The sequence below is a fragment of the Macrotis lagotis genome, chromosome 1, assembly GCF_037893015.1.
Source record: "Macrotis lagotis isolate mMagLag1 chromosome 1, bilby.v1.9.chrom.fasta, whole genome shotgun sequence".
NCBI classification, from domain to species: domain Eukaryota; kingdom Metazoa; phylum Chordata; class Mammalia; order Peramelemorphia; family Peramelidae; genus Macrotis; species Macrotis lagotis.
This window is the reverse complement of record NC_133658.1, coordinates 153,062,226-153,079,751: the sequence shown is the minus strand read 5'-3', so window position 1 is coordinate 153,079,751 and position 17,526 is coordinate 153,062,226. Positions and strand designations below refer to the sequence as shown.

General features: G+C 36.9%; 1 long non-coding RNA gene across 2 annotated transcripts in view; it reads left to right on the top strand.

The window, feature by feature from the left end:
- The window catches only part of LOC141504269 (uncharacterized), a 210,631-nt gene extending 199,139 nt beyond the window's left edge, over window positions 1-11,492 (top strand). For both annotated transcript variants that reach the window (XR_012473262.1, XR_012473260.1), the window contains exon 7: window positions 8,655-11,492. This is a non-coding gene — a long non-coding RNA (uncharacterized LOC141504269). The remainder of the gene's footprint in view (window positions 1-8,654) is intronic.
- The last annotated feature ends 6,034 nt before the right edge of the window (window positions 11,493-17,526 follow it).

Below are 17,526 nucleotides of genomic sequence, written 5' to 3'. Positions count from 1 at the left end.
CTGGGCCTCAGTTTCATTATCTGTAAAATTAGTAGGTAAAAATAGATAGTCTCTAAGGTACTTTGTTACCCTAGAATTATTGTTATGATCATCTGACCATAGGACCTAGCAGAGGCTAAATCATCTAAATCCTTGTCTCTCCTGACATCTTATATACAGTGCAGACACAAGGTAATATTTGGAGAACAACCTTCTCAGGGCTTCTAATACTCTGGTTTATTAATAATTTCTATTTACATAGGATAGGTTGTACAGTGGACAGAGCACCAGACTTGGAGTCAGAAAAACTCCTCTTCCTGAATTTAAATCTGGTCTCAGATACTTACTAGTTGTGGGACCCTAGATTAGTCACTTAACTCTGCCTCAGTTTCCTCATCTGTAAAATCAGTTGGAGCAGGACATGGTAAATCACTCCAGTATCTTTGCCAAGAAAACCCCAAATGGGGTAATGGAAAGTAAAAAATGACTGAACAATATTTGCATAGCACTTTAAATTTATAAATTATTAACTCCATTTTTTGGAGGGAATCAGAACTTACAGTTCTTCTGATTTCAAATCTACTGTGCTTTCTGCTATACCATACAATATCTTACTCCTAATAATTCCTTTGAGTGGATTCAAACTCCAGAAAACTCTCTGGAAACTTCTCAATTGGTATTATACTGTTACCAGGGAAGACAGATGGGGCAGCTCTTGCCTGGATGAGATTACTGGGGGGTACAACTTGACTGAATCCTCATTTCTACAGTAAAACCCAGGTTTTCACACTAGGGATCTATATTCTAAAAGGTTTTTGATTCACAAAGCTTGGAGATTTATGGAGATTTATGGGTATTTGGTATGGTGACATCCATTTTCTAACATTATTTTGAATTTTTATGGATCCATGTTAAACTGGGAAATTGTAGTCAACAATTTTATCTGTGATAATGGTCCAGTTCCAGTAGAGTTTGTTTGTGGAATTCTTAGAAATAGTTTGAGGTCTATTTATAGTTATCAGGATTGGGTTATCAGTTTGTGAAAGATAGTGAACCTCTGACACACATAAATTTCTGACATATTATTACTACATATTTCTTCAAATAACTTTCTCTTTTGATCCTGGGATTTTCTAATGTTGAAGGGACTTGCTCAATATCATCCAGAAAGTTATTTTTTCCCATTATACATGAAGTTAAAAATTCCTCCTTATAATTAGCAGAAAACTTTCCTGTTATGATATAACATTATGTTATGATATAACATTATTGTTGTTGTAGACATCATTGAGTGGCTAAGCTTTTGATGATGTGACTCATCATCAGCTAGGCTAGTTTTTGGATGACAGTTTGGATTCAACATTGGATCACTTTAAGCCTTAAACTTCTTGAGCTTTTACTAACCCATCACAGAGTTCAAGAACACAGTCATATTTATGTTACAATGAGGCTTCAGAGTAGGACTAAAATAGTAATGGTTAAATAATATTTTAATATTCAAATCACGGTGCTAAGCAATGGACATCCAAAAAGACAAGTAAAACAGTGCTCTTAAGGAGCTAGCTCATGTTCTCATGGAAAGTTGATAGATATGGCAGGTTTCAACTTCAAGGAACACACAAAAGTTCCATTATCCTTAGGGTGCATTGGCAAATAAGATAGTAATACTTCTTATTAAATGTCATTTCCACTGATAAAATCCTATCTGTTCTTGATGTTGAATCTTTTCACAATCCTAAAGACAGATGACTTTCTTGTTCTGGTCTTTAAGAGTATACCCTCAGGAGTAGTTGCTAGGTTATATCTCAGAAAGGGTTGTTTCCCAGGATGATGACTAAGGTGGAATGAAGACCTTGGTATTCCAAAGATCTTAAGGCTCAGGATTTTGGGCTATCTCCTTTGGAATGAGAGGGAGATACTCAGCCTCCTCTCTCCTCTAATTGAAGTTCTAGAGCTGAAGTACCAAACTCTTCCCAAGGCCTTCCTTAATATAGAGCAGAACCTGGACTTGGGCTCATTCCACTCTGCATCTGCTGCTCAGCAAGGTTTCAATTCCACAGAATAAGATTCCCCTCTCAGGGAACCACTGGTCTCTTCCTATTCTTCATTTTTTTCCTGCTTCCTTTTTTGTCTTGTCTTCCCCCCCCCCCCCATTAGATTGTAAGCTCTTTGAAGGCAGGGACTGTTTTTTTTATTAATTATATCTTTAGTAGTTAACACAGTGCCTGGAAATATAATAGGTGCTTAACAGTATTTATTGGACTGGATATGGTGGTCAAAATAGTGGGTTGCTTAACTTGCCCACATATGCTGCCTCCTGTCACTCAGTTTGCCATGAAAAAGCTAATGTGTTGGTGGGATATATTTGGAAATACCTCTCAGCTAGGTAGAAAGAAAGGCGGGCTGCTTCTCTGTGATTGTTCTCCTTAATAATGACTTTGAGGATTGGTCTGGAGCAAGTCTGGTGGTTTGGGAAGCTTTGGGGTTCAGGTCCTGAGTTACTTCCATCAGGGTCTGATAGAAGATTGTGCCCAAAGGAGTGGTTTGATTTTCCTCCCTTGCTTCTTCATTCAGACTATTCTGCCTGTCCTGGAAGTAGACAGTTCACATCACTCTTTTTCTGAAAACAACTTGAAAGACTAGTCCTCACCTCAAGGATATAATACAAACTTCTCTGCCTGATATTTAAAGTTCTCTATAATCTAATTCTAGTCTTCCTCTCTAGCCCTATTTCATCCTATTCCCAATCACACAGCACACATTGTAACTATACTGGATTTCTGTCCCTTATATAGAAAATACTTCCTCTACATCAGTACTTAATGAAATTTTTTCCCTAAAGGCTCTAAATGTTTTTCTAAAGGGTTCTAAAGGTTTGTGCAAAGCTCATGCTAATGGTTTGAAATCTTTGACAAGTCCTATCAATTGAGGAAGTCTTCAGTTATGGGGCTAGGAAGTGTCTGTATATTTATTGTCCAAGGAGCTGTCTAGCTAAATTTGAGGGCTCATCACCAGGGTACAAACTAGGGCTTGGTTTCAGGGAGAAGAATTTATAGGACACAGTGTTTAAAAAAATATGCTAAATAAAAAAATAAGGTGTTATTCTTTCAGTGGAGGGAATTCCCCCAAAATAATGTATCCCTGAAAAAAAAGTATGTATATATGGTTTATTACTAATGGATAATAAACTTCTTAAGAGCAGAGACTGTTTTATTCAAATTTTGTGTCTTATATTGCTGTCTAAAAAGAAATACACCTAGATCTGCATTCTTGAGTATATTGTCTCTCTATCTGAAGGAGATCAATATTTGTGATGTTTAATTAAGAGTCCTCTGGCTTTCTGGTTGGTCATTACATTGATCTGAGTTTCTAAGTCTTTCAAAATTATTTGTCTTTATAATATTTTTGTTATTATAAATTGTGCTCCTAGTTCTCTTCATTACATTCTGGATTCGTTTATATGTCTTCCCAGGTTTCTTTGAAACTATCCCTGGGGCAAATAGTTGGGGCAGTAGATAGAGCTCTGGTTCAGGAGTCAGGAAAACCTGATTTCAAAAGTGACCTCAGACAATTAATACTACTTAGCTGTGTGACCTTGGGCAAGATACTTAACCCCATTGCCTAACAAAATTTAAACAAACAGACAAATAAATAAGTAAAAAGAAAAGAAACTATCCCCTTTATAATTTCTTACAACACAAGAATATTCTATCACATTCATATACTAAAACTTGTTCACTTGTTCCCCAATTAATGGCATGGTCTCAATTTCCAATTCTTTGTCATTACAAAATGAATTGCTATGTATTTTTTTTACAAATGGGTCACTTTTCTCTTTGATTTCTTTGGAGTGTGCCTTACCCAGCCCAAAACAGTATCCCTAAAAAATGTCTCAAATAAGCCTTCTCAAATTATTTAACTCCTCTACCAATATGAGACATCAAACTCTCTCCTATGTTTCTCTCATTTTCTTCCCTCAATCTGTCGTGTATCATTCTCATCCCTTCAAGGTCTGGTTCTCCCTGCTTTCTAAGGTGATGACAAGTAAATCCAATAAACTCACTGTAATAATAGATAAATGAGAGAGGACCAAAGAAGCTTCTCAGAGCCCTATCCTCCTATGCATAGATGCCTTATAATAAAAACAGTCGAGATAATAAATAATTATTTGATTCCTTTAAAGTACAATATAAATTAAATAAAATAATGGGAATGTATAATTCAGGTAAAATTGGATTAGCATAACATTCCTGGGATAAATGGGAATATATATAGAACATGTATAAAATAAATATTATTCAGCTCTTCAAAAAACTTATATTCTAAGAATACTAGAAAAATTGCCTCTAAAAGAAAAATATATAAAATGAGATTATAGAGTAAGACTTGAGCTGAATTGTGGAAGACTTTGAATGCCAAGTTAAATACTCTACTATACTCTAAGGAATAGGAAACCACTGAAGATTTCAATATCTCCTAAAATGAAGTCAATAATACCCTGTAGTATGGTGTAATAGAGCTAACAAATGTCCAAGAAACCCCTGTAGAGAAAATGGTTTTTGGATTATTTGGGGGAGGATAAAGTACAATTTTTCTTGAGGGCTTGGACTCTCATTAATCAGCCCAGATGGCAGAGTGGATAGAGTAAAGACCTTGTTATCAGGACAACAGGAGTTCAAATCCAGCTCTGACACTGGCTAGCTATGTGACCTTGGGCAAGTTACTTAACTCTGATTGCTCCACTTCCAGGGCCATCTCCTGTCTTCTTGATTTATATCTGATCACTGGACCCAAATGACTGGTGGAGAAAATGAGACTGGTGACATAGCACAGCACCCCCTCACTCAAATCCAATTTATGTGTTTCTCATGGCAAGACCCCCTGATGTCATGGTCTTTTTCGAAAAAATGAAGGACAAACATTAGGGAGATCCCTGCCTTAAATTACTATTGTCATTGTCAACCAAAACTATTGTCTGATCTCACAGCAAAGTCCTCTGACACTATATTAAGCTCCAGTCTCCATCACTATCAAATATACACAAAACAGCCAGCAATCAGGAGCTGTCTATGGTTCTGAACCAGATAAATGAAAGGAACTGCTCTCCAGGGTCTGAAAATTACAAGTAAACACAACAGTATTTCCCAAGGGGAATATGAGGTGAAGGTAGTGATTGAGGAAGTGATTTAGTGGTGCCACAGCGCCACCCTTCTGGCAATAACCATGAAAAACAATAGTCAAATGAGTGAAGAGGGAATGGAATTAAGGTACACAAGAAAACAGGCTGGTTTTGGAATTATAATATCTAGTTTCTCCCACTTACAACTTGAGTTATTGGACAAGTTACTTCACCTTCTTAGGACTGAGTTTCCATCACCCGCAAAATGAGAAATTTAGAGTAGATTACTCCAAAGATCCTTTCTAACTCTAAATCTCTGATTGTCTAAAAACCATACACTTCTTATTTTAACACTGAGCAACACTTCAGCACAGCTGGGGAAGTTTTCTCAGATTATTGGCTCTCAGTGCTGACCTTGTAACTAGAATTTCACATCCTGGAAGTCCTATAACATGACAGCATCCTTTCCTCCAATTGTGAACTTGTGTGCTCTATTCTCTTACCATATCTGTGTATCTTTTGCTTTCTTGGTAGAATATTCTTTCCTCAAGGTATTTCACTTGTCCTCATGTCTCTATTCAAGATATTCATATGTGAAGAGGTATGGACAGATGGAGATGGACTGTATCGATTGGATAATTGATTCCATAGAAATATGATAATTAAGCAAAGAAATATTATAGGGGACAATTTTAACTCTTCCAGTCTTATGGAACCAATTTTTTGTGATTGAGTGAATGATATTAGAGTGAAACCTTACAGTATTAGCATGAGATCTGAGCATAGATTAGTAATGATACACCAATAGATCTATGATCCCAAAGATGTGAGTACTACCTCCAATGAGGCAAATCATTTCCTATCCTTGCCAGAGTTACACATCCTCCTACAAATCTTTCATAGACATTATTTCCAACATGTTGATGCCCTCTTTTTAGATTTTTGATAGTGTTAAGATATAAAGAGAGCACAAAAGTTGTCCATTTGTTATCTCTGACTCTGGTCACATTAATGACTAACATTCTTCTCCTGTCAAATATCTCTCTAATGATATCATTTCCATTGCTTCTCTCACTCAATTCTTCTTTAGTAATTATTTCAACTTCTTCATGCCCAACATGTTTCCCCATTGTTCATCAAATTTATTTTTCATGAAATGATGTTAAACATGACTGTACTCCCAAGTTCATGGATGAGTTTTATGCTTCTAATACCTGGTGCTCATCATGAAAGAAAGAAATTCCAGGAAGAAACCAAGTTGTGCTTAGCACCAAAGAATTAGGAATGCCCTTAGAGATCATTTAGAATCACAATACTATAGGTCTAGATTCAAAAGGAAAGTTGGAGATAATTGTTTTATGGATAAGAAAACTGAGCACCAAACAGAAGAATGACTTGACCAAGGGCACAGGGTAGCAATTAGCAGAAACAGGATTCAAACTCTGATCTTTTGGTTCTAAAACTAGCAATTGTACAGCACTGTTTCTAGTCCAAGCCCCCTCATCAAATGAAGAATCTGAAATCCATAGAAGTAGAATAACTTGCCTAAGGTGACAAAGTGGTACATGGTAGAGTCTAGCTCCAAATCAGGTAGCATCACAGGATTTGGAGATGAAAGGAATCCTATAGATCTGCTAGAGACAGCTAAGTGGTACAGTTGATAGAATGCTATACCTAGAAGATCTGAATTAAAATCTAATCCAAGATAGCTATTCATTGTGTTAACCTGGGCAAGTCACTTAGCTTCTATATGTCTCAGTTTCCTCAACTGAAAAACAAAATTAATAAAAGCACCTACCTTATAGGGTTGGTATAAGGATAGAATGAGAGAATATTTGTAAAGACATTTATAAAGCACTATAAAATGTTATTATTATCATTATTATTGTCATTTTGAAGATAAGGAAACTGAAGTTCAGAAAGATTCAGAAAGATGTCTCACTGCTAGTAAAAGAATTCTGAAATGTATTTTTTTGACTCCAAGTCCCATGTTCTCCTTACACTATACTTCCATACCATGAAAGGGTCCTAGAGAAAAGGTCAAAAAATATCAGAAGACAAAAGCAAAAGTAAATATTGAATTATAGAAAAATGTTACCATAAACAATAATTGTATGGGTGTTAGGTTGGGTGATCAGTTGGATGGGGCTTTCCTCCCAACCATAGAAAAAGCAACGTTTTTTTCCTCCCCCAACTTTTCAGTCTGTCATGCCTTGCCTAAATCTCACTCCTCAGCTCTTGGCTCTCACTTCTCTACAGATAACATTCTTCCCTAGGTACCAAGTGTCAAGACTTCCTAAGGTGTCAGCTGAGACTATAGTTATGGGCTTTACTTTCCTAGAGAAAAGGTTCCAGAAAAAAAGAAAATTGCTTGAATTTGTATAGATCTTGGAAGCAGTTTTACATCAATCTGGGAGGTAATGCAAATATTCTTTCATTTTATAGTTGAAGGAACTCAGCATTTCATTGATATTCTCAAGGTCACACAATTAGTAAATAGTATAGCTAAATCTTAAAGGTCACAAGTCTTCCAACTTCAAGTAGTTAGGCTCTAGTTATTATATTAAACTGCCAAGAGAAAGATGTTTTGATTTCCAAATATGTATAGAAATGGGTCATATTTTTTTCAGTCACACTGTGGCCTGGGTGGCTTATTCTTTTTTTTTAATGAATTTTTTTTCAATCAACAAAAATCCATTTTCCTTCTTTCTCCCTGCTGAAAAGAAAAAAACAAAACAAAACCCAAACTCTTGCAATAAATATGCATTGTCATGGAAAAAGTTCAGGTATTCCAAAGTTTGCTTTACAATGTTAATATTGAATAAATTGTTCTTCTAATTCTGTTCACTTCACTTTTCATCAGTTCAAACCACTTATCCTGAGTTTCTCTGAACTATCCTGTTCATCTTTTCTTATAGCAAAACACTATTCCATTATATTCATGGACCACAATTTGTTCAGTCATTCCCCAATTAATGGAAACCCCTTAGTTTCCAGCTCTTTGCCACCAGAAAAAGAGTTATAATGAATATTTTTGTACACAAGATCTTTCTTTGATTTCTTTGAATCTCTGGGTCAAAAGGTCTACAAAGTTTGGAAGAATTTGTTTCTTTTTTTCCTTCTAAGTTACTTTCTATGAAAAAGTGGACCAGTTCACATTTCCATCAACTGAGTCCAATGTTTTTTGGAAATCAAAGCTTCTTTCTTGGCTTTGTATGAGCCATGTGTGTGTGTGTGTGTGTGTGTGTGTGTGTGTGTGTGTGTGTCTATGTGTCTTGTAGGCAGGGAACAGAGTCACCTTTAAGAATCAGTTTCCATTGGAAACAATCCACAGCACTTTCCAAATTTGTCATTTTCTCTTTTTTTGTCAGTTTTGTCAATGTGATGCACATGAGGCAGAACCCTATTGATTTAATTTGCATTTCTTTAATTATTAGAAGCTCTCTCATTTTCCATTAGGCCTCCCTTGGTCTTAAATGTGTGATGAAAAATATGGTACAAGAAGGCAGAGTTTGGGTTCCAACAATGTTTTGTTTTGATTTTTTTTCTCCTACAGAGTTCAATGAATCCCACGATGCACTGGATAATGAAAGAGCTAACTGGACCATCAAGTCTTCTTACCTGACCATAGAATTGGGAAGCAGTAGCAGGTCTTTGGAAGAAGGGATCAGAAAGAGACTTGTTCTCACAGGGAAGAGAAGTATTTTCCTTAGAGCCTAGTACTTGGAATGATTTTTAAAGATGACCCTGGCGCCTGCCTATAATACACACACACACACACACACACACACACACACACACACACACACACACAGAATACACAGAGCAGGGAAAGGGATTTGGGGTTCCTAAATATTTTTGTGGCTGATCATTTCTCCCCTATCCCCTACTTCTTCCAGAGATCCTTCAGACCCTCTCAACATTGGCTCATTCTTATTCTGCTCTGTCTAATAACCTGAATATTCCTGCTAGCAGGTCTCTGCATCTGCAATAGTTATTTAGGCCTGGGAAGACTGACTAGAACCATGGGAGAAAGAGCGTGGGAAGAAACAACTCTGTGCTGACTTTCCTACCTGAAACATGATGCATGCTGAAAAGGCCAGAAGGGGAAGGGAAGCAAGGTAAAAGGAGAGAGGGAGAGAGGACATGGGGGGGGGGAGAGAGAGAGAGAGACAGAGAGAGAGAGAGAGAGAGAGAGAAATGAATAGTGACAGAAGAATAAAAAGAAAAATGAATAGACAGAGACAGATAGATGAACTGATATATAGTTACACAAATAGATGATAAATGAATAAACAGAGAAGCAGATAGATAAACAAAAGCATACAGATTGATGGATAGGTAGATAGACAGACAGACAGATGCATAGATTCATATATAGATACAAAGATACATAGATTGCACAGTGAGATCTATCTCACTGTGCCAAGCACTGTGTAAGAAAAGGAGGAAAGGTCTTCTCTGACTAGCTGTCAGCTTTGATAGTAAGTTCCTATTCTTCCTGCTTTGTAGTTTTAATTGTTATTTTGTGATTACAATTTAATATGAGCAAAAATGCTTTCATGGTTGTTTATTCCTCTGACAAAATTTCACTTGAATGATCTCATTTTGTATTCATTATAGCATTGGGAGAAAGTGTAAATGTTAATATTCCCCTTTTATGGAGGAAGGAATTGAGGCTCCCAGATGGAAAGCGACTGGTGCAAATTCAAACCAGTCGATGAATGGCAGAGCCAGACCTTGGACAAGAATTGCTTTTTCATTGAGAAGACTTGGGTGCTCATTCATTATAAAGGCAAATTATGCAGCTTAGAACCAGTTCCTTAACTTGAGAGGTAAACTGGTACCATAGAGAAAAAACAATAACTCTGAATCTAAGAATCAAAGACCCTGGGCTCAAGTCCTAAATCTACCATTAGCTAGCTGCTGTTTCCTTGAACAAAAGTCACATCTCCTCTCTGGTCCTCATTTTTTTTTTCACCTGCAAAGTGAAGGAGCTAGATTTTACCTAGATCTTGTTTTTTAAAATATTTTAATAACCTATATTTCAATATATTTGGCTTTCCTTGTAATCCTGTGTATTTTATTTTATGCATAAAAAACACTGCTCTGAAAAGGAATCCATATGAGTCACCAGATTGACTGCCAGGGGGATCCATTACACAAGAAAAGCTTAAAGACTTCTGGCCTAAAGAATCTCCAAGGAACCTTCAAGTTTGAGCTCCCTATCAGTGGTCCCTGCCCTGATTATGTCACAGGGCTGTGGGGGTCAAATGAGATATGCTGTGTAAACAACTGCAAATATAAGATGCCATTCTTATTTTAAGTCCTTTGGGCCAAGAAAGCTATGTTGGTTCATTGTAGGGGAAAATTTTATCAGTATCAGAATGTGAGTTCCTTGTCTGCAGGAAGTGTCTTTTACCTCCTTTGCAATGCTAGTCTTTAGCACAAGACCTGGCTAATTTGCTGTTTAGTCAGTTCAATCAAGTGTGACTCTTTGTCAACCCATCTGGGATGTCTTAGCAAATCCTGGTTTGTCGTTTCCTTCACCAGCTCATTTTACAGATGAGGAAACTGAAGCAGACAGGGGTGAAGTGACTTGCCCAGGGTCACACAGATAGTTTGAGTCTGACGTAGGATTAGAATTCAGGTCTTCTTTATTCCAGGCTCAGTGCTCTACCCACTGTACAACCTAACTGCCCTTCTGTGGTACTTAGTAAGCATTTAATAAATGTTTATGAACTGGCTGACCTAAGGCGTGCTAGGTTTTGCCCAAAACAGTTAACTAAAGTCATTCAATGGTATAGGACCATAGACACAGAGCTGAAAGGGATCTTTGAGGAAATCTAGTCCTTAATTTTACAGAGAATGAACCTGAGGTCCAGAAAAACTGAATGAGTTGACCAAGATCACATAGGTCACAAATGGCAAGACCAACAAACCCAGTCCTTTCTCTGCTGTACAATGCTACTATCAGTAAAAATTCCTAATCGATAAATCACCAAGCATTCACAGAAGCACAAGTGGGCTAGTCCCTCTGGGGGATATAAAAGACAGATTGGCACCATTCATCCATGGTCTTCAGGCAAGGAGCTGTTGCTTGCTCATCCTCTATGACTCTTGTTCAGGTCACCCCCACAAGCTTGCTCCTGGGGCCCACCCACCTGAAGCTTTTTCTTTGTTACTGACAAAAGTATCCAAGCATTTTATTTTATCTGATATGCTTTTGATAGTAATCACTCTCATATATATCTCATATTCCTCTGACTTATAAAACAAAGGATACTGAACATGATTGAACCTTTTCTTTATGATTCAAGGTCATCATTATAAATGAATTGTGTTGGGGGCAGCTAGGTGGCGCAGTGGATAATAATTACCTAGCTGTGTGGCCTTGGGCAAGCCACTTAACCCCATTTGTCTTGAAAAAACCTAAAATAAATAAATAAATGAATGAATGAATGAATGAATGAATGAATGAATTGTGTCATCCTTCAGGGGATAGTGAGGTCTAAGGGAAGTTTATCTTGGAGAAAGGAGCATGGTCTGGGAATTGGAGAACTAAGCTTTTGTTCCAGCTCTGTAACTTTGTGACCTTGGGCAAATCATAACCTCTTCAGGCCAGTTTCCTGATCTGCAAAGAAGTATTTCTTAAAAAATAATTATTAAGAGGCCTTCCAACCTTGGTAAATTGGACCTATACTATCATGCCATTTGAATCAGTGTCTCTCTTTTTTTTTTTTTTTTTTTTTACAATTTCTTTATCTCCTTCTTTGCTTCTCTTTTAAGTTGTCACTTATCATTTCTGGATGCTATCCTTTTCTTCTAGCAGTACCCCACCCAATTTTCATTTATAATTTCTAAGCTGCTATGGGAAAAACAAATTACTTAGTTCATTAGAATTGTGTATAAAGTATGAGTTAGTTCACTCTGAATAAAGTTCAAAAAGTGCATAAACTTTCTGCTTGTGGTTGTGACAAATATTTTAATGTCTAGAAATGTCTTTTTTTTCTTTTTCTGAGTTTTCAGGTATGTTAGAGATAAGAGGATGCTAGGAAACATGATCTCTGAATAAGGGAGGAATTACTGTACGTGAATTCAGTGAAAAAGTGGTATTTGAGTATATATGTCGTATCAAGGAAATTCATTTCTTCATTCACCAAATACTTATTGGATACCTAATGATTTATAATGTTCATTATTTATGCCTATAATGTAAGTGTTTAATGATCAGATTAATTGGAGAATATAATATATGTGGTTAATTAATAATCTACTTAGTTATTCCATTTCAATTCTACAGCATGTATCAAAACAACTGCATAGAAGGAAAATCCTGTATAGAGAGCACACTTCCCCATGGTAAGGAAACTCAATTTGCCTAGTGCCATATAAATTGAAAGAGATCTTTACTTTGCTGGTTTATGATACTGTGGTATCTCTAATCCTCAGTCAAAGACTTGAAATTCAGATGACTAATGCATGGCTTTATGAACTAGAAATGATAACGCAAATTCAATTCAACAGTGTCTACTCCATGCAAGATCCCGGTGAAACACACTGTTTTAATATAATTACTAAGTTATAACATTATAAGCTATAATGTAAGTTATAATCATAGTTATAATAATAACAACAAGTCTTGTAGCAGAACTCCCCTTCTTAAAAGATGTATACTAACACAGAAGAAAGAAAGAAGAGTTAGGAAGAGTATATAAACAATAATATTTAAATAAATAGTATAATTAAAACGACATATTACTGTAGATAAACTATAGTTATGTATTACAATAAAATAAGTAAAATAGATTACTTATATAAAATATAATATATTACAATAATATAAATAAAACAATAGTTAAAAGCAGCTGATCTCAAGCTAAATATGATGACCAATATTGGCCCCAAAGAAGAGATGATGAAACAAATTTGACTCCACAGTCACTGTCAATGAATCTTAATTAACTGTGTCTTTCTGTTGTAAGGGAAGGTTCTATATAGGGGGTGAGAAGTAGGGTAAGGTATATTAGGAAATGACTATGGGTAAAAGAAAATTTCATATTATATAAATTATTATATTTGATAATTCATATTATAAAGTTAAGAGATACTATACATGTATTTGATCTTCAAAATAAGCATATGAGGAAAATCATAAGATCATTCAATCATACAAAGAGAGTTGGAAAGAAGTTCCAAAGCCATCTTGTCAAAATCCTTCATTTAACAGATGAGTAATCTGAGAACCAAGTCTCTTGTGGAGTATCTTGCCCTCACACAGCACCAAATGGAAGAGTTGGGACTCCAACCTAGATCTTTGAATTCCAAGTTCTGTGTCCATTATACTATTCTAGTGGTTCTCAAAGTAACAGAAGCTTAAGAATGGCAATCCTTGGTGCAGAACTGGATTTTTGAACCCCTGGCTTTGCTGTCCCATGGGACTTCATGGTTCACAAAAGGAGAACCATTCATTTTGTATTTGTATATATGTATGTGTATATATGTGTGTATATCTATATACATCTGCACAGATCTACAGAGCTTGACAGTGACATGCTCAGGGTTATATGGATACACTAGATCTGGGATGATCTGTTTATTCCCTTTCCTATGTTCTTTTCATAAGAGTCTTAACACAAAAAAAAGTTAATCAGAGTTAGGGGCAGAGAGGGAGACATCCTCAAAGAGTGACATCTAAACCAAGACCAGGAAGCATGGATTCTGATATCTGTATTCTAAGCTTCAGAGTAGATTGGATTTTCCTCCTGCATTGTTATATTCTTTGTCTGGTCTCAGCTATGGCCCCAGCCCCTCCAGTTACTATTCTCCCCATCCCCATTAGCAGTTTCCTCAGTCAGTAAGTAAATCTGTTCATCCTGCCCCTCTACACACACACACACACACACACACACACACACACACACACTGACTAACAGAAGTAGGGAACTTTGAGAAATAACTATGCTCCCAGGGGGAGGAGGGTAGGGTAGAATGCTGGGTGCCAGGTGTTAATTTAGAAACCAAAAAAAAAAAAAAGGAGCTTTTCTAGACTCAGACTCCCTCTGGTCCTGATGCTGCTGGTCATACTGTGAAATAATCCTGGCCATTTAATAAAACCAACAGAAATCCAGAGACTCTTCCTTGCAGTCAGGAGCTGCTATGAGAACTGTCAAAGCATCTTAACACATTCTGAGAAAGTACACTGGTCAGAGGATCAAAGATTTAGGGTGAAAAGAGATGTCTGAATCACCTGAGTCCAACCATACCATTAATATAAATGAGGAAATGGAAGTCGAGGGAGATAAAGGGATTTGTCCATGGTCACAGAGCCAGAAGTGTACAGAGGTAGGATTAGAATTCATGACCAAGTTTAATACTTTGTCAGTTTCTAGGGAAGCCATCCCAGGAACAAAAAGAAGGTAGTTCTTTAAACAGGGAGTATTTCCATACACTCCATCTCTGGATCACCACTGTGAAGTTTCTCCCTAACAAAGGCTTCAGTCTTCCTGTTTTGTAAAAATGAAGGGGTTAGATTGACTGAGCTCTAAGTTCCCTTTCTTTCTTTTTAATTTAAACTTAATTATTTATTTTCCAATTATAGAAAAGGTTATTCTTAACATTCATTTTTATAAAGTTATCTCCCTTCTTAACATTCATTTTTGTAAAGTTTTCTCCCTTCTACCTTCCCTCTCCTTACTCTAAGACAGCAAGTAATCTGATACAGGTTATACATATACAATTGGGTTACAGATATTTACATATTAATTATGCTCTGAAAGAAGAATTAGAATAAAAAGGGAAACAAGAAGGAAAAAACTAAAAACAAATTTTAAAAAGTGAAAATACTATACTTTAATCTGCATTCAGAGTTCATAGGTTTTTTTTTTTCCTGGATGTGGATAGCATTTTCCAACACAAGTCTTAGAATTATCTTGGAATATTGTATTGCTAAGTCCTACATGGCTGATCATGTTGCTCTTAATGTACACAGTGTTTTCTAGGTTCTGATTACTTACTCAACATCAGTTCATGTAAGTTTTTCCAGGTTTTCCTGAAATCTACCTGTTCATCATATCCTATGGAACCATAATATTTCATTCCATTCCATTTATATATCACAACTTGTTCAGCCATTTCCCAATTTCTGGGCATTCCTTCAAGTTTCAATTCTTTGTCACCACAAAAAAAGAGCTTCTATGAATATTCTTATACTGTGGTTCTTTTCTCTTTTTTATAATCTCTTTGGGATGCAGGTCTAGTAGTGATATTGCTGGATCAAAAAATATGCACTGTTTTATAATCCTTTGGGCATAGTTCCATTTTTTTTCCAGAATGGTTGGATCAGTTCACAACTCCACCAACATTGAATTAATGTCCTAGTTTTTCCACATCCCCTCCAACATTTATCATTTCCCTTTTCTTTTATGTTAGCCAATCTGAAAGATATGAAATGTTGCATCAGAGTTGTTTTAATTACCATTTCTCTAATTAATAGTGCTAAGTCCTTTTCAAGACTCAGGAAGTGGGGATTCTGAAACTTGTATTCCAAGACTTAGAGGGGTTGGATTTTCCTCCTGCACTTCTGTGTTCTTTAGCCTACAATTCTACAATTTTCTGCACTGGTGGCTCACTTGACAAACAATCTAAAACTCTAGAATACCAGCCTCTTGTGCTTTCTGGCTTCCCTCTTCCAGGAATCTCAGGGTGTATTTGAAGAGGCTATAAATCTTTTTTTTTTATAATGAGAGGCCAAACACTAGAGAATCTTCCTTTGTGTTCATTCCAGAAGGTCACACAGGTAATTAAATGGAAGGGATCATCCAGGAATTGCTCCCATATGACCTTTCAGGCTAAAATGAGGACAGAAAGAAGTCTGTGATTGAAGTGAGGGAAAAGGAAAAGGGGGAGACAAACTGGACTTTAGAGAGAGAATAGTGCTGGCTCATTAATGAGAGAATACTAGAGCATCTTTAGATCAACTCATAAAAACCTTTCATTTTCCAGATACAAAATAATGGTTCAGAAAGTGAAGGGGCTTATATGATGTCAAATCAGTCAGTGTTCAAGGCAGAGGTAAGAAAGTTGGATAGAATGCTCCTGCTAGGGGCAACTAGGTGGTGTAGTGGATAGATCACCAGCCCTGGAATCAGGAGGACCTGAGTTAAAATCACTTAACCCCATTGCCTTGCAAAAATCAAAAAATTAAAACTCCCTCTTCCTTTTTTTCCCCTCTGTTATCATTTGCTTTCCTTTGATATCCCCGACTCTACCACATATCTCCTCCTTGAGCCCTGGCTCTCCCAACCATTATCATGGGAGTCTGGAAGGCATCAGGTTATCAGAAGGTATGCTGATTTAAGAATCTTAAGAAAGGGGTCCTAACTCAGGCCTATTGCTCATTTGCAACTTTAGCAGCTGTATGCTCTTAGTTACTTCATCTCTCTGCATCTCAGCCTCACCTTCTGTAAACCATAGGGGATGCCATAGGTCCCTTCCAGCTCTAACATCCTTTAGCTCTAAGGATTCTAAGTTCACCTCTCCAGCAGGATGCTAGGTATAAAATGAAACAGTCCTGGGGACCACTGCATAGTACATATGGAAGATTCTAAACCCTAACTCTTTCAGATCATCTTATATAGGGCAAGGGGCCCAAGCGGAGTGAGTGTGGATGGTGGGACCCCTGCTGTCTCTACCAGTCCCCTCTATCATTGATTCAAATTGGAAATCAATAAAGTATCATGTGAGAATACTGGTTTCAACCAAAGCTGCTTCCAAATGACTTCCCGGGCCTCCCCAAAAGTCAAATCACATAAAGTTGCAATAAAAAGAGAGCAAAAGATAAGAAACAGCTTTAAAGCGTTTGGTCCCCCAGAGTGGGCTGGGAACATGGCAATTTTACTCTGCAGGAATGTTCCAGCACCATCGCCCACCACACTGCTCCAGCCATGGAGCTGAAAGGAAGAAAATTATATCTGTCCCCAAGCGCATGCTGGGAATTTGACTGAAGTTTTCTTTTTGGTTTGTTTGACTTCTTTGTAGATTGCAGCAAAGGTAAAAGCAGTTTCAGTGAATTTTTGAAGTTAAAGGGGAAAGAGAAAAGGAATAGAGACTAGTGGGCAAAACAGTGAGCCAGAAGATCACACTTCAAGCCTGACCCCATCACAGATGAGCCATAGAACCCAGAATAAATTGGGTTTTTCTTTCTCAGGGCACACTTGCTACTTTGGCACAGCAGAAAATAAGTCGACTCCTACTTAACTCAATGTTTGGGCATCCTTGGTTTTCTTCAAGACCAACTCAAACTCTCCCTTTTGAATGCTGACATATTTAATATGTAGATATCTCCATTGTTGGAATGAAAGCTCCTTGAGTGGTAGGGATTATTTCATCCCAGAAATTTCTATCCCTAGTGTTTACTTAGTGGCTAT